This window comes from Eublepharis macularius, chromosome 9 (assembly GCF_028583425.1).
Source record: "Eublepharis macularius isolate TG4126 chromosome 9, MPM_Emac_v1.0, whole genome shotgun sequence".
NCBI lineage: Eukaryota > Metazoa > Chordata > Lepidosauria > Squamata > Eublepharidae > Eublepharis > Eublepharis macularius.
The window spans coordinates 12,309,148-12,327,110 of NC_072798.1; the positions used below are offsets into that span (position 1 = coordinate 12,309,148).

Below are 17,963 nucleotides of genomic sequence, written 5' to 3' on the forward strand. Positions count from 1 at the left end.
TAACAACAAAAGTACTGGACATTGGTGCTGGTCTTCCTTTCTATTGTGAATACCAGCAGAGAATTTGGTAGAGCTCTTTGTTTAGTATCCTCAGCTGCTCACACCTATTTGCATGAGTCTAAGCATGGGTTTTAAGCATCTCAAAGATCAACTAGATTTCCAGGTTATGAGCTTTCGAGAGTATCTGACAAAGAGAGCTTTGACTCTTGAAAGCTCAGATCCTGGAAATCTAGTTGGTCTTTAAGGTGCTACTGGACTCGAATTTTTGCTCTATCTGGAACATTCATTCCTCCAAAGAGCTCAGGGTGGCATACGTGATACTCCTTTGTCCATTTTATACACACAACCCCATGAAGTAGGCTAGGCAGAGAGAGAGTGAATGATGGGCGCATGGTCACCCAGTAAGCTTTATGACAGAATGGGGATATAAACCCAGGTCTTCCAGACCCTTGGCTAATACTCTAACCACTATATAACACTGTCTCCTGGAGTTTTTCAGAATCACACCACGCTGTGGAAAACAGAATGCTAGACTAGCGGGATGCTGGTCTGACCCAGCACGTCTCCTCTTATGTCCTGGAACAAAATCTTTAAGGCAGCTTGGTCTACATTGTGAAATGAGAGTCTCGTAAAAGTACAGAGCTCATAAACAGAAACAATGCAATTTTTTTTGAACAATTATTTGTTTCTTCCCCTTGCCCTCTCTCATTCTGACTTCTAGCCACAGGCATGCTGAGAAGGGCTTTCTTTTTATAAGGCACTATAATTCGCAGCTTCATTCCCCTCATTTCCCCATATTCTTTGACATCTCCATTAGTATTTCCAGAAGAGGTGGTGACGGTAGATTTTCTTCAGGGGAACCAGTTACATGTCACTCGCCCTCAATCTTGAAATGTACACAATTCCTGAACGGATTACCTCTGTACTCACGCTCCATCATTAAAAAAAAAAGACAAAACTTTTTCCTCACGTAGCTCTCCGAGCAACTGGTCGGGCCGGTTTCCGTAAGCATCTGAAGTATGCGCCTCTTTCCTGTCCGACTGATTGCCAACAGGCATATGGGGCATTGGTTGTTACTTAACCACTCATTATGGGATTTGGCTGGTGATTACAAGCAGGTGGATCCTTTCCAAAAAGAAGAAGAAGAAAGACTGTGCTCAATTATCTCGAGACGGTCCCACTGCAGAAACAAGGCCCGTTGCGGAGAAGATAAACTCCTGAGAAAGTATTTCCCTGGTTTGGAGGTAAGTCAGCTTTGCTGCTGAGCTGGTTATGTCATAGAGGCTTGTGGGGCCACGTGGGACTGAGGTTCCTGCAGTTCACGAGAGAGGGAACTTTTCCCCCTTCCTATAATATTACTCCTTGGAAGGGGGGATGTCACCCCACAGAGCTGACTGGGGGCAGTTGTGGGTGTGAGGAAAAGGAGCAGAGCTGGATTTATGTACAAGCTGAGTCTTCTACAGTTTAGGGCCTCAGATTATGAGGGGTCTCTAAAATACAATTTTTTAAAGTAAATTTGAAATGGTAGAAAAATATATTTTTTGTAATGTTAGGGGAGGCGTCTTTGCCTTGATCTGGATAGCCCAGATGAGCCTGATCTCATCAGATTTCAGAAGCTAAGCAGGGTCAATCTTGGTTAGACATTGGATGGGAGACCTCCAACAAAGACCAGGCAATGACTGAGGCAGGCAATGGAAAACCACCTCTGTTAATCTCTTGCCATGACTTGAGGGCACTCTCCAATGGCGGGGAGGTGTTGCTTAAACTTAATTTCAGGCTTTAGTTTATCTTAATCTAGCCTGGAAACAAAGCACATCTTTACAACACAAGCTTGTTATCCCAAGATTGGGGGGGGGGGGAATGTTGCCAGTTCTCTTGGAACTGTTGTCCAGACTGCAGAGATAAGTTCTCTTGGAGGAAATGGCGGCTCCATAGGGCAAAGATTATATGGCATCACATCCCTGTTGAGCTCCCCCCCTTCCCCAAGCTCTGTCGTCCCCATGTTCCATCTCCAAATCTCCAGGAATTTTCCAAGACAGAGTTGGCAACCCTAGGGCCAGACCAGCTCTAAAAGAGGATTGGTTTAGTGGCAGGATACCTGAGTTGCACATCAAAGGTCCCAGGGCAATTGCAGGTAACTCTAGAGAACTGCAGTGAGATGTCTTTAGATCCTGGGTGCAGTGTTCATAAGGGCGGGGGGCACTATTTAGAAGTTAATGTATACTTGAAATGTGAAACTACAGTCTGCTTTTAGTGACTCCCCATTGAGTTCATGGGGGGCACCCCAAAATTCAGTTCTGATGGCCCATGCAACTCACTTTAAAAACGTCTCTGGGTAAATATATGAGACACCCTCTACAGATTAAAAGACGTGTATTGGTTTTAATGCATGAAGAGAGGATTCAGGCATAACTGCATGGTGGCCCCACCTATGCACAATTGCTGGCTTCCCAAGCATGGAGTCTATGTTTATGCAAAGTATGTGTGGATAAACCCCAACCCTGTGATTGAAAACACTCTTTTTCTAATTGTTCCCATTTATGGAGGGGCTCTACATGCACACACCTCATAGACTTTGAGCTCACGTGCCAGGGTTTGCACATGAGTAGGAAGCGGGCTGCCGTGCATTTGCCGCAGCTCACAGTTGTGTTTGCGTATAAATTCAGTTTTGGTCTGCGATGGATTTGTTTCATTGTTTGTTCTTGTAACTCATTATACGCCACTTTGAACTATGGAAAAGCAAGATACACTTTTTTTAAAAAATGCCCACCATGATTTCTGGTGATGGGGCAGATGTATTAGGGATTTTTTCACTTCTGTTCAAGCACCCAAAAATGCTAACTTTGGAAGCACATCTTGAAGGACTAGGTTAGAGGAGATGAGAAAGGGAAGCCCAGAACGACACCACTCGGCTTGGGCTTCATGAAGCATGTAGTATGCCATCACCTTTCTGGTAAGCCACAGAAAGCTTTGTGGTTCTTGAGTGTATTAACTCCAGCTACCTTGAAGGCAGGTACACCATCTGAGAGTCAGCTCGGCACCACATGCCTATGACATAATTGCCTCAGCAACATGTGATCTTGACATTTGCGAAATGCAGTGGCATCATACTGACTCATATCAGCACAGTACCCAGATTAGAACATAAGCAACATTGAATACTTCTGGTTTCTTGATATTAAATGGAAGATTCATCACGGAATTCTGGCGGCTGGGACATTCTTTGCTCCTGAGTGGCTGAAATCCTTTGTCCTCGTCAAAAGCTCTCAGATGTACATGTGTGCAGTGCTCATCCATGCTCACACACACCACGGACTATGGCAAACATTCAGTGGCTCCTTTTTTGACTGAGGGCCAAGCTACACATGACGAATGACACTTGAATGGCAAGTGTATTTCTCCCTGTTCACTTGCCCTCCACTCAATCCACTTGCCGTTCAAGTGTCATTCGTCATGTGTAGCTTGGCCCTCAGAATCAAATGAGTAAACTGAGGATTAAGTTAAATTGAGCCCTTCCATTCCAGACCCTACTTAGGTACATGTCATGAGAGCGATTACTAGCTAGTTCTTAATCTTAAGCATGACTGCTTGGTAGCCAATTCCAATGAGAACTGAATTCCAGGTAAACATGTTTAGGACCATTCTATTACTTTATTCATTTTAATTACCATTGTCTGCTAACAGCTAGGGTTGTGGACTTCTTGTACTGGCCCCTTCCACTGTTCAGCGTTACTGATATTTAAAGGCATAGGAGCTGCTCTGGCCACTTGTTTTCCCAGTCAGTTGGCAACCAGTTCTGCGCACATTTCATCAGAAGTCCGATGGATTTCCACGTAACTGTACTCTCAAGTAAATGTGAAGCTGGCAGTCCTTGAAATTAAGCCACACTGAGCACAGTCAGACTTAACTTCTGATTAAAAGGATGTTGAAAGCCATCGTGACGTAGTGGTTCAAGTGTTGGACTCAGATCCGGGAGATGCAGGTTCAAATCCCCACGCCACCATGGAAGCATCCTGGGTGACCTTGAGCCTCTCGCACACTCTCAGCATAATGTACCTCACAGGGTTGTTGTGAGGATAAAATAGAGAAGGTGATGAGGTAAGTTGCTTTTGGTCCCCATGGGGGGGGAAGGCAGGGTAAAAATGAAGTAAATACGGGGCTCATTTCGAGGGGGAATGCACAGGAATGCAGTTCCGGCAGTTCGCCAAAGAGGTCACATGTCAGGTGGCCCCGCCCACCTGACTCTCGGCCATTTTGGGCCTGTTTCGGCCTGGATCGGGCCTCTGACGGGTGGTGGATCACTCTCTCTCATCAGCGGCCCAATCCTGACCATTTTGGGGCCCTTTTCAGCCATTTCCAACCCCTTTCTGCCATTTTGGGTCCAATTTCGGCCCTGAATGACCAGGATTGGGTCCAAAACAGCCAGGATAGGTGATGTCAGGGGGTGTGGCACATGCAAATCAGTTATACTAATGACACACTTCCGGTGATGGCAAGAGGCGTGGCATATGCTAATGAGTTATGCTAATGAGTTCCTCCAGCTCTTTTTCTATGAAATGACCCCTGAGTAAATAATTAAATAAAGACGCATGTAAAGGATTGGACTCTTACTAGGGTCACCAGTCCAGTTTGCTGATGTGCCTTGGGCAGAAGGAAAAACATTCCATAGCATGTTATCACCCGCTAGCGTCCCATACTTCAGACCGCTGTCAAAAAAGTTTGTTATTCTCAGTTTCGGCGCATGATTCAAGCTGCTGCCGTTGACTTATAAACCTCTAAACAATCTGGAATCAGGTTATCTTAATACCCACTCCTTTTTGTGATCTTGCCCTTCTGTTAGATCTTTATCAGAAGCCTTTATCTAAGCAACCCCACCTTCCGAAGTGAGTGTGGTGGTTTCCATAGAGACGGCCTTTTCTGTGGTGGCACCCCAGCTGTGGAACTGCCTCCCCATTCAAATTTGCCTGGCAACCACATTTTTTAGAGGCCAAAGAAAGCTCACCCCATTTACACTGTGCTTTGAACGCCATACAGGCTAGGTTGTCACTTATTTTAATATTCTGTTTTTAGTTGAGTTTCTCACATCACTAAAATTTTGTTCTCTGTGACTGCCCTTGCAGCGGTGAGGCAGGTGGCCACCAGAGAAGGGGCTTTTTGGTGGTGACACCTCACCTTTGGAATGCCCTCCTCTTGAGTCTTGCCTGGTTTCTACATTACTGTCCTTTAGGTGCCAGTCCAAAACAGTTATTCCCCCCACCAGGCTTCTTACTGAGGGGTTCCATCTTTATTGGCTGTTTTTAATGTCTGCTTCTTGCCTGAAGACTGTTTTATGTTACTGGTTTAGGCCTCAGTTGTTGTTTCAAGCTGTTTTGAGGCACCTAGCTTGTTTTTCATCAATCTTATTCTTATGTCGCTGTTTTTATGATTTTATCGTATAGGGTTTTTTTTACTTTGTGAGCCACCTGGAACAGTTCTCTGAAGAACTAGCAGCTACATTTCCCCAAGAAATAAATCCACTTGTGTTTAACTTTTCACAGGCCTTTTCTCTTCAATTTTGCTTGTACTCTCAGGGCCTAACAACCCATTGGACCCATTTGTCTCCCAGCCTTGCTCCAAGGCACTTTGGATTGCACACCCAGCCTTCACCTGCTCATTTCCTCCCTCAGAACAACCCAGCGAGGTAGGCTAGGCTGAGGGAGGGCAGCTGGCCCAAGACCACCCACCCAGTTTCACTGTTGAACTGGGATTCTCCTCTTCGCCATTTGTATCCTCTCAAACCCCCTATGAGGTATTTATTTTATTGTAGGTTTTGAGTCCAGAGGCACCTTAGAGACCAAGAAGATTTTCAGGGCAGGATCATTCTGAAGAAGAGAGCTTTGACTTTCAAAAGCTTACACCCTGAAAATCTTGAAGGTTTTTAAGGTGCCACTGGACTCAAATCCTGCTGTTCTACTTCAGGCCAACATGGCTACCCTACCTGGAATTATTGACTGATTTGATTTATAATCTGTTCTCCCCACAAGTAAGCTCAGAGCAAATGACAACACAATGAATATATACAATAAAAACCTACATAAAACACTAAACATCATATAAATATTATATAAAACCTTTTGTATTTCTTTTAAACATTTATACCCTCCTTCTCCCCAAAGGACAACCAAAGCAGTTTACAACATTGATTTCCTCTCCTCCATTTTATCCACACAGCCTCCATGGCAAAGCCAGTCCACCAGCTCTTAGCCCAATGCTCCGGTTCCTGCCACCATGCTGGGTGTTGAGTTGCCAACGTCCAGGTGATGGCTGGAGATCTCCCAGAGTAACTACTGATCTCAGGCAACAGAGATGTTTCCCTGGAGAAAACGGATGCTTTGGAGGTGGACTCCATAGCATTGGTACTTTGCTGAGTTCCTTCCTCAGCGTAAACCTCCAAATCTCCAAGTATTTCCCAAGTATTTAGCTGGCTGAGAGAGGGTGAGTGGTTGGGGGTGGGGGGGAATGTCCTGTCCCTTTAACAGAAGCCTAATGGGATGTTATGTAGCAGCAGGTGATGTTTTGACCTCCATGCACCAGAAAGGCTTTAACTACCCCTTTGTGCACATTAGGATAGTTTTAGGTGGGTAGCCCTGTTGCTCTGCAATAGAACAGCAGGATTTGAGAGACCAACAAGTTTCCAGGGTATGAGCTTCTGAGAGTCAAAGCTCCCATCTTTAGACACTTTTCATAAGCAAGGCATAAAAACGTTTCCTTTGCTGTTTGTGCCTGGTATAGTGCCACTGTTAAGGGAGGCTCCGCATATCTACCCATTGCACCTGGTATAGTGCCACTGTTAAGGGAGGTTCTGCATATCTACCCATTGCACCTGGTATAGTGCCACTGTTAAGGGAGGTTCTGCATATTTACTCATTGTGCCCGGTATATTGTCACTGATGATGAAGGGTCCACATATCTACCCCATGGATCTGTCTGAAGAAGGGAGCTGTGACTCTCCCAAGCTTCCCCCCTGAAAATCTTGCTGGTCTCTGGCCTCGCACCCTGCTGTTTGTACACATGAAGCCTCTGCTAAAGAGACGTTCGCCCTCCAGGTCTGCAGGCAGTCAGCGGAGGCTCTGGGCCGCCCGGGCGGCTTCAGGGCTGAGCGGCCCCAGGGAGCCGGCCCCCCGCTGGCCCTCCGGCGCTGGCAGGGCGGCCTGCGCCTTTAAGCGCCCGGGCGCCGCGGGAGCCGGGCCAGGGCCGCGGGTGATGTCAGGGCGGGCGGCCTGGGCGGGGTGAGCCGGGCGGTGAGTCACCCGGCGCGGCCGCCTGTTTGGTCGCACCTGTCCCCGCCCTCGCTGGCGCGGCCACAAGGGCGCTGCTGGGGCGGCCGCGCCACAGCGCTCGGTCGGGGCTTGCCAAGCGAGGCGAGGCGAAGCTGCGCGGCCACCCCGGGTGAGTCCCGCCACCTGCGCGCCCTTTCCACGCTCCCTTGGAGAAGTTCGGGGCTCCTTTACAGGCAGCGGCCGCCTCTGCCTTACTGCGGTTGGGGCTCCGCTCGTTGGTTGCCAACTTTGGCTCGGGAAATTCCTGGAGATTTGGAGGGGGTGTCGGGGAAGCTAAGTTGGGGTGCGAGTCTTTGGCTCCCGGGAAGCTGATCTCTGTAGCCTGGAGAGCCGTTGGGATGCCAAGGGATCTCCAGGCCGCACCTGGAGATTGGCAAGCTTCTTTTGCACGGGCACAGCTGGCTGGCGGGGGTGGGGGTGGGGATGTGTGTTTTGCTTCCTTCCGAGGAGTCCCGCTGGCGACTCCTCCTCGGTGTTTCCCTTGGAACGCGCGTTTCCCAAACCGAGGAGGCGGCGGCGGCACGAGAAACCGGTTGAGCGGTGTTGCGCTCCCGGGGGCGCTCCAGCGCCATCCGAAGTCGATCCCTTTGGGTTCAGTGGCGCTTAGGTGGGTAGCCGTGTGGGTCAGAGCAAGATCCCGGTCCAGGTGCACCTTGACCAACGAGATTCCCAGCCTCTGAGCTTTCTGTATACCCTGGTATTAAAAGTGCCGCTGGACCAGAATTTTGCTGTTTCCTAAGGTACGTTTAAGGATGGTAAGCCTTAGAGAGCAATCCTGTGCGTGTCTACTCAGAAGTAAGCCTCATGTTATGCAGTGGAGTTTACTCCCAGGAAAGTGTTCTTAGAATTGCAGTCTGGGTCCGCTCGGGAATGTAACGGTCTCAGTGCCCAGGCACCGGCTTAAGTGGTTTGGGGAGTTGCCTAGACTCCGGGAGCGAAGAGGCTAGTCTATGCAAGCCAAGTTGACTGAAGGCTTTCTCCATCAACTGATTTTGCCTCTTGTGCTTCTGTGGGTGTTGGGTAATGCACTTCCAATCCTCTTTATAGATCATTTGGAACAGATTTTTTTGTGTGCCGAACAAAAAATCCACCTTAAATGATTGATAATGTGCATTGAAAGTGCATTATCCAATGTGTGCGGAATCAGCCTTTTTCTCTACTCCTTGCTTCCCCCCCCCCCTTCTAGATCGAAAAGCTGCTTCTTACCCCAGTTTTTTTTGCACAGCGCCAGCTTTTTAGGCTTTTTTTTTACACAGGTTTTTCCCCTGCAGCCTCTCCCTAGGGGGTTGGGGCTCCGCTCTTGGGTTGCCAACTTTGGCTCGGGGAATTCCTAGAGATTTGGAGGGGGTGTTTGGGGAGGGGAAGCTGGTGTTTGCAATTCCAAAGACTTGCAAATGATTGCTATGTTGCATTGAAAGTGCGTTATCCAAGGTGTGTGAAAGCAGTGGAAATCATAGCAGCAGTTTAAGTCATTGTAAGAGCAAACCCCCACTCCATCAGTGGGTCTGTGTCATTTTTCTGGATGGAGTTCCTTGGGTTTAATGGTTCAGCATCGATTAAAGTGATGGAGTTTAGTTTTGACACCCTGATCCTGGGCATGTTTACTCAGAAGTAAGTCTGAGTTCGGTGTGTGTATTTAGTGGGATTGCTGATAGCGTTGCCAGCTCCAGGCTGGGAATTTCCTGGAGATTTGGAGGGCGGAGACTGGATGGGGTGGGATTTGGGGAGGAGAGGGACCTTCGCAGGGTATAATGCCAGAGTCCACCTCCAAGGCAACCATTTTCTCCAGGGAAACTGATCTCTATGGCCTGGAGATCCGTTGTAATTCAGGGGGATCTCCAGCCACCACCTGGAGCCTGGCAACCCTAGTAGCTGGGCTTAAACCCCTTTTACCTGCTGATTTGGGAGTCAGCCCCTGTTGAACCTCGTGTGAGTTACTTCCGAACCAATATATTTAGGACTGAAGGGAGATTTCTATGAAGCGGTGGCCATTTGTGGGACCCCAGTGATCAAAAAGCAACTAGAAAAAATGATATGCTGGAAGAAGTTAAGCAGGGTCACTTTCCTAGCCCTGGGGGAAGTTTGCTGGAAAAGTAGATTCTTTATAGGTGGAATCTGATCTAAAAATTGGCCCGGCTAGTTCTGTCTTTCCCAAGGAGTCTTTGAGCAAAATAGTCTTGAAGAGCTAGAAAAACAGTTTATATTGTGGTCACGTTGTGTTTGTGGCAGAGGAAAGTCTGCATGCAAATGGAAGAAATTCTCCTGGGTATGTGTGACTGAGCCTTTAACGGCAGGCTTGATAGCCACTCTGTGGAGTATAGTTGAACCAACAATTTTTTATGTACTATGCTTTTGTCCCATGTTTTTCCAAGGAACTGAGGGCAGGGCAGGCAACATTGTTCTCTCTTCCTGTGATTTACCCTGATGATACCTCTGTGAGGTAGGATAGGCCAAGAGAGTGTGACTGGCCCAACAAAGCTTCATGGCAGATCAGGGATTCGAACCTGGCTCTCTCCGATCACACTTTAATCGCTATACCAAGCTGGCTTTGTTCTGCCTCTCCCCTCCCAGTTGCAGGGGGTGTTTCTGCAGACCCGGAAACCAGATTTTCATGCATGGGCTGTGCATTTAAAACAATTATTTCTTTGTGCCCTTTTGATTTTACTTTCGGCTGGAGCTGCTGCCTTGAAACTCTATGCATGGTAAATCTTCTTTGGTGGATGGAAGAAGGGGAGTGACCGGGTGGCTGCTAATTAATGACTGGGCTCTGCCCATTAGCATTGCTTGATGAATTGTCTTTTTGGCCACTGTAACCTTTGCTGTGGTTGGAAACAAGTTTACCTTCCACGACCAGAAGCCACGCTTGGGGCTTTTGAAAAAAGTTAATGAAATTCCAGCATAAGTACATATAATTTGTTGTAATCTATCTCTGAGATATACCAGTAGCTGGACTTAGCATTTCTGAGACCTCAAAGCACTTCCTGTACAGTCTTGGTGACCTGTACAACAAGCCTAGAAGGTAGGCCAGATGTTAATATCCGCATACAATTACCTTTTATTACAACCAACTGCAACAGCACAAGGCAGTGTACAAGCTTTCAAGCTCTCTGGAAGTGTTCCTCAGGTTGGATGTTAAGAAAGGAGAACAAAAGATACTTTAGCCCTGATCTATTTCAGGTGGGTATCTGTGTTGGTCTGTAGTAGAAAAACAAGATTTGGATCCAATAGCACCTTACAGACCAACTAGATTTTCAGAGTATGAGTTTTTGACAATCAGAGCTCCCTTTGTCAGATACAAGGAGTGGAAAAAGGAAGAAGGGAGCTCTAACTCTCAAAAGCTCATACCCTGGAAGTGCAGTTGGTTTTTAAGGTCCTATTGGACCCAAAACTAGCCCTGTTCTGTGAGTCTGTTCTCTCCAGTCTGTGTTGAATGTCAGGCAGTGCTGGACCTGGCAGTGCTGGGCAAAGCTGCTGTCAGGATGCAACAAACTGAAACATCCAGCGAAAAAATAAAATCCCAGGAATTGATCAAATGTCCCTTTAGCACTGAATGGAACACACCGGTCTTCTTTAAATATTCACATAACGTTGCTGTTGGGAGATTAATCAGTGAGGCTACCTTGTCATTCATGGCTGAAGTGAGATTTGAACTCGGAACTTTCCAGCTAGTGGTTAAAATTACCAAGGCTTTTGAAGAGAGTGCATACTATGCCTGTGTAAGGTCCTACGTACAGTTTCTGGCATCTCCAGTAACAAGGCTAGGAAGACTAGGAAGACTTCTGGCCTGCGGAGGGTTGACGCCAGTCAGAATGGACAGTATGGAACAGTGATCCAATTCAGAAAAAAGACAGTTTTATGCAAGTTTTGATTTATGTCCACTGTTAGTTGCTGATTTACTCTGTAAAGGGAAAGCAGTACAAATTGGTAAAGATTATTAGGCCAACAGAGCTTGGTGTGGGAGCCTGCAAGCTTTTGAATGCCACAAAATTATTTGGAAAGAATGGAAGTAAAGTTGTTGTAGATTTTCCGGGCTGTATGGCCCTGGTTTTGGCATTGTGGTTCCTGCCGTTTCTCCAGCAGCTGTGACTGGCATCTTCAGAGGCGTAGCACCGAAAGACAGAGATCGCTCAGTGTCAATGTGTGTCAAAGCCTTCGACAAAATAATGGAAGTAAAACTCACTGGGTGGAGAGTTCTGTGAAGCTTGCCAACTTGCACACTTTTGTGCGGCCCTCTGTCAAAATGTAATTTTGCTTTCCTACCCCTTCGTTTTTTGTGTTAACGTGAATACTCATATTTTCAGATGTGTGTACTTTCAGTGTTCACAAGTTGCTTAAAGAAGACATAATCTTACCGGTAAGCGATAATTACAGACATCCATTGAGGTCTTTTCTACAGCTTGTAAACAAGGTTGTGTTTTTCCCCTGCAGCCAATAAATATTAAATTCTGCATTAGAACTTCCTATGTGAAAGGTTTTACACAAAGAGGGCTTTGGGAAGCTCTGTTTCCAGCAATCCCCCTGGACTGGACATGTTGTCTTTACTAACTTTTTTTGGCCTATCTTTTTCTGGAGTTTTCATACTCCTGATGGCTGTTATGGGCCAGTCCAGCCCTGAGACCTATTTACCCTTTCAGCCCGTCCCCTCTCTTGGAATTTCACAGACAGCAGCTTTGCAAGAAGGCTTAACTCTCTGTGCACCAGAAATCTCTGGCTGAAAACCGTGCACGAGCACCAAGTGCCAAAGAGAATCAGCAAACGTGGGTACCCAAACTCACAGTTGCTAAACTAGGGCAAAACTGAGGGGTAAGGGGAAAGAACGGCGTTTGTTAGGGAGGATTACTCTACAAATTCACACACACACACCCTTTTGATCCTACTGTCCTTTATTCTGCTCTGAAGAAAGAGGCCAAATTAAAAAAAAAAAGCCAAAAGGGGGTGAAGATGGCCAGAGAGGGGGAAAGAGTTAGTAACTCTCTCTTGACCGTGGCCAGGGCCTTTGCCTGCTCATGTTTGCCTTGCAAGCAGACCTGACATCTTCAGTGTCTTCCTAATGCAGGGTGTAGAATGGGTAGAATGCTGGACTGTTTATTTACTTCATTTCTACCCTGCCTTTCTCCCCCAGGGGGACCCAAAGCAGCTTACATCATTCTCCTCCGTTTTATCCTCGCAGCAACCCTGTGAAGTAGGTTAGGCTGAGATACTGTGACCTGCCCCAAGATCACCCAGCGAGCTTCCGTGGCAGAGCGGGGATTCGAACCCGGGTCTCCCAGATTCATAGTCCGGCACTCTAAACCCTACACCACACTGGAGTAGCACCTGGGAGCCCTGGGTTCAAAACTCACACCCATTTATTTAGTTCATTAAGGCATTTCTGTTCTGCTTTTCTCTTAAAGGCATTTCCAAAACAAACTAAATTAGACAATCTGACTTACACAAGCCAGGCACCAAACAAAACAAACACTTGGTTGGCTGGCTGTCGCAGGCCCTGGGCTGTGAGCCAGTGGCCAAGAGCCCTTTTGGCTCTGGGCCAGGGGCTCATGCCTCTGGTTACACCCAGACTTTTATCCCAACAGACGGAAGGAAACAGAAGTTCAGCCAGGTGTTCTGCCACTTGTAAGATGTCCCCCCACAACTCCTTCCTTCTAGTCCCTGGAGCTCACTAGGAGACCTAATGCTACTGTCTCTACAAAATCTACCTCGCATGGTTGTTGGGAAGATAAAATGGGGAAAGGAAAACCAAATACATCACCCTGAGCTCCTTGGAGGGAAGGTGAGATAAAAACACAGGGGCGGCGCCAGGGTTTCTGGTACCCACAGCTGCCCCTACGTGCGCGCGCACATAGTGCACGCTCACATGAAATCATCACGCAGCAAGCTGGCCCCGGTGGGTGGCTGGGATGGCGCGCGGAGGCTGCCTGTGCTCCCAGTTGGGTGCGGCGGGTGGCTGGGGAGGTTCTGCATGCCACCCGCAGCTGCTGTGCCTGGCCGGGGGTGTGTGTTGGTGGCGGTGGCAGCAGCAGCGTGGGGCTGGCCGGCTGTAGCAGCTGCTGATCAGGCACGCCAGCTCTGTGGCACGTGCCTCCACCCCTGGCGCCCCCTCTGGCGCCCCCTTTGGCACCTCAGCACCCATGGCGCCCACCTCACCGCCCCAATGGTAGTGCCAGCCCTGTAAAAACCACACTAGATGATCATTATGTGCTGAAATCCATCATAGCTGCCTCTGCTGGTCTTGGTCGCTTGTCTAAACTGAAGACTTGCAACATATATTTGTCCTTTCTCCCGGCTCCTCATTATGGTAGCAGATTAAGGAAGTTGGACATGCAGGGAAGCTGTCCTCTGCAAGCAACCTGTCATTTACCAACTGCTTTTCCTTTCCCATTTGATCAACATTCTCTTTAAAACGCCTCTGGTCTCTGCTGTGTAGCATGGCTCACTTCCTTAAGACAGCTGGTTTTGTTTTGCTGGAACACATTCCTTTCCTTGTGGCTACTTCTGCCCCAGTTTTCCTCCTTTCTGTCCACTCTTTTCACCCCATCCCCATAATCGCAGCATGTAGTACTTGGAAGGAGTACAAACCGTTCGTGTGTCTTGTCTAGGCTAACATTTGGGGGTAGATCCAGAGGAGTTAGCCGTGTTAGTCTGTAGTAGCAAAATCAAAAAGAGTCCAGTAGCACCTTTAAGACTAACCAATTTTATTTTATTGTAGCATAAGCTTTCGAGAATCAAGTTCTCTTCATCAGATGCCTGATCCGAACTGGTCAAATACAGAAGATTTGTATTTGACCAGTTCGGATCAGGCATCTGATGAAGAGAACTTGATTCTCGAAAGCTTATGCTACAATAAAATAAAATTGGTTAGTCTTAAAGGTGCTACTGGACTCTTTTTGATTTGGGGGTAGGGGGTTGTCTCTGGTACTGTTGAAATGGATCTTGGTAAAAGTTCATGCTTGGTGAATATTCTGTCTCTCACATGCGTGTTTTTTTAACAATTCAGAATTTAATGTCAAGTACCACTTTTATAATGGGCTTTAGACTGACTAATGGAATGGAGGAGCAATTGCCATCTCAATGGAAACGGAAGTCTGCCAGGCAGAGCTGGCAAAATCTCAAAGCACCAGGAATTTTAAGTTCCCTCAGAGTTGGAATTACTTTCCTAGCTCTGCCTGTCGGATTTAAACCAATTGAAATGATGAGCCAATGCTGGCTTTAGAATTTTTTAAATTACTCCCTGAAAAAGACTCCTGTACTGCTTAGAAGCTTGCTAGCCTTACTGTAACGGGGGAAAAAACCCTATCCTTTAAACTGTGTTGCATTTTGCCTTGCTTCAAACTAGCCTCATTGAGTCTTCATTGAAAAAAATAAGACATCACTGTAGTAAGTGAATGATGCATTTATGAGTCAGTTGCCTAACCAGCGTAAACCAACTGGTTTGTACAATTTGTCTCATTCAAGTGTTGGCCTGTGTTGCTTACAACATGAGAATACCCGCACAGGGCTTGCTTCAGGGTAGGGTTGCCCGGTTGTGACCTGGACTGTCCCGCCCTCCCTAGAACTTCTAAAATGAATTCATAGTTGATACATCTGCACATTTTTTTGTAGATTCCCCCCTTCTCTTTCTGCAGCCCCCACGACTTCGTATGTCAAGCATAGTTGGGGCAGGTGGACGCTCAGACAAAAGAGGGAGACACTGGGAGAAACCGGAGCTGCCGTCTTCCAATTTAGGGCCAAACTTACTTGCAATCTGCAGGTGTGTGACCTGCCAACTCTTTAGAAATTACCGACTTAAGCTCATGTGTCTTTTGTAAACTGTCTTTCTATTGTAAACAATTTTTCTCATGAGTTTGTTTGTAAGAAGGTATTAAAGTGCGAGGTATGGACTCTGCCAGATTTGACGGAAGTGTATCAGTTTATTTGAGCTTTTCTCCAATAAACTTTTATTTTGTCTGGCAAATATTTCTGCCTTGGTTTGATTGAGGTCCGAAGTCCTGGTTGGAGTCTCCCTGTATTGGGACACTGGTAAAAATCCCCTCACAGTTACCCTAGTCAAAGGTCAGATATTTCTTTATTACCTTTTTTAGCCTGCTCTTCCAGCAGACCTCAGGATGGCATATATGCCCCCCTTCCCACTTTATTGTCTTAATTAACTTGTGAGTTAGGTTAAGCAGAGAGACAGTGACTGGCTTGGGATGAGCCTTAGTTCTGTGGCAGAGCCAGGATTGAAACCCAGGTCTCCACAGTCGTACTTAGAGATGGGCATGAACCGGAAAAATAGTAGTTCGTTGCGGTTCATCATTCGTAGCGTTTCACGAACCACAAACCGGCATGAAATTGTCTGGTTCGCGAACCGGTTCATTTGGTTCATGAATATGTCACTTCTGGGGCAGCAGAAGGTCTGCAGAAAGCCCATCCCTCCCCCATTGCCTAGGAAACTCACTGATCAGCACCAGGCTGTCTGTAGTGACGAACCAAAAAACGAACCGACCTAAAAATAGTTGAGGCTCGTCAGAAACGCTGTCCGACGAACCACCGATTCGCAAACCAAAAAATGGCCCAGTTCGTGACGAACTTTGGTTTGTATTTCAGTTTGTGCCCACCTCTAGTCGTGGTCAAATACTCTGTTAAGTGCCTTCTCTGGATATGCCAGAGAAGCATGTCCAATTGCTGCCATGCATGTGCCACTGGGTACCAGAATATTTGTCCCACCCGCAATCTCCACTCATTGCAAGTACAACCAGGACTTAACGTGGTTCTTGAGTAGCTTCTGCTGCCTGCTATTTCTCATTTGCACATCACGTACTTTGGTGTCCAGTGTGTGTAATGTTGACTCTTGGTTTAAAACAAAATCTGCATCTTGGCTTGTTAAACCCAATGTTTCTTTGAGACACCTTGTTTTAGGTAGTACATTGCAGTATGTTTTACACATACTCCCCCCCCCCCCACTCTCCCAGAGGTGGAGGCTGGAGTCCATGTCCTTGCCACGCATGCCAGCTCTTCATTTTCATACCTTAGTTTTCAAGGGAGTGTTGCAAACCAAAAAAGGTTACTGAATGAAGAGCCGTGTGAAACAAAGGGCTTCACTTTATGCTTTTGCCAGTGTACGTTATATGGAAAAATGGTTCCCACAGCTCAATCGTGGCCTCTTTAAGTGGTAGAAAAGTGAGCGGTGGATATAGCAGTTGTAAAGCTAATTTACTGTTTGACTCCAGTGACTTCTACTGGAAGACTGCCAGCCCTGAGTCTATCATGCTCATAATAAAAGGAGGTGAAAGATCAAAATCAGGTAAAGCTAAAATATTTGTGAAATGGGTGTTCGAAGAACAGAGGTGGGGCAGTTTAGCAGCGGTCACATACATTTCAGCTTGTTTCTTGGGACTTAGTGGCATTAAGACCAAAGGTTTCCTAGAATGATTGCATCCAGAGTCTGTGAAAAATTGCCTCTTGGCCAAATACTGTGCCCCCCCCCCCCCCCGGAAGATTTAGTTGGTAACGTGACAAATTAACCAGATTTAGAAAGTCAGGTGGGCAATGTCATAAGTAGATTTCTGTTTTCATTCTTTTCACATTTTTACCTGCTAGGGGGTCAGAGGCACCTTTTGACAAAATTTTGCTTGACTACATATAACTTCTATGTGTCTTGCCGAAATGCAGTTCAAGTTAACACCGAATTTGATTTTTTTAAAAAGATGCTTTGACAGCCGTAAAAGTCATGACGGAATGGGCCAAAAGGAATTAACGTGTAATTAGCGGATCAGGATTAAATTGTCGATGCTGTAAAAGCAATGAATAAGTTTGAGCAGAGCATGCAGTCACACCGAAGTACAGTTGCCAGTTTTGCAAAGGAAATTTAGGTCCTGAATGCTTGCCACACCATAGACTTGAGCTGTCTAGCAGGTGGTTGTCTTAAATGGCAAAGACGCCAAGGACTCGCAGTGAGATTTTCCTGGTATCTGGTAAGCTCAGTTCTTGGCAGAGAAGGAGAGGTTTACCTTAACTGCTCACAACCACTTAAAGAACCTCAATGGAAATAAAACGGAGCTGAAGAAAAGCTACCATTTCTCAGCAGCCTTAAAAACAAAGTATTTTCTGCCTGTAAGTTGTAGCCTTTGTCAGACTTACCTGAAAAAACCATTGCTGGAGACTTGGGGCCAAGCTACAAGAGACGCCTGACACAGGCTGGACACTTGTCAGCTTCTCTCAAGTTTTGATGGGAAATGTAGGCGTCCTGGTCTTGCAGCTTGGCTCTCCGACTGCTGTCCAATGGACTTTTCAACTGGCACTTGTCCAGCATTCCGCCAAGCTGCCTACATTTCCCATCAAAACTTGAGGGAAGCTGACAAGTGTCCAACCTGTGTCAGGCGTCACTTGTAGTTTGGCCCCTGGACATTGGCTTGTCTGAGCTTTATCAAGCTCCTTCTCAGCTCTGAGATTGTTGGGCCAGGACCAGGCAGCAAAAAGGAACCACCCCTTTGGTTGTTGCCCCTATAAATAGCTGGACTTGCCTGTGGGAAGGCAGCTGGTGTCTCTGCCTCCTTCGTTCCAACATCTCTCGTTCTCTGTGCCTTCCTTTCATTGCTTACCAGTGCCCAGTCGACTCAATGTTTGTGCCAGGCTGGAAGCCCCTGGCTTCCCAAATCATTCTCTGCT

General features: G+C 46.9%; 1 protein-coding gene across 2 annotated transcripts in view; it reads left to right on the forward strand.

Annotated features, from left to right (window-relative positions):
- The first annotated feature begins 1,177 nt into the window (after window positions 1-1,177).
- PROSER2 (proline and serine rich 2) overlaps window positions 1,178-17,963 on the forward strand; it is a 60,494-nt gene continuing 43,708 nt past the window's right edge. Inside the window, exon 1 of one of the 2 annotated variants that reach the window (XM_054989128.1) lies at window positions 1,178-1,244. The gene's annotated coding sequence lies outside the window, so the exon portion shown is untranslated. Of the gene's footprint in view, window positions 1,245-7,351; window positions 7,429-17,963 lie in introns of those variants that run through there. The other variant, XM_054989129.1, reaches the window with a different exon arrangement.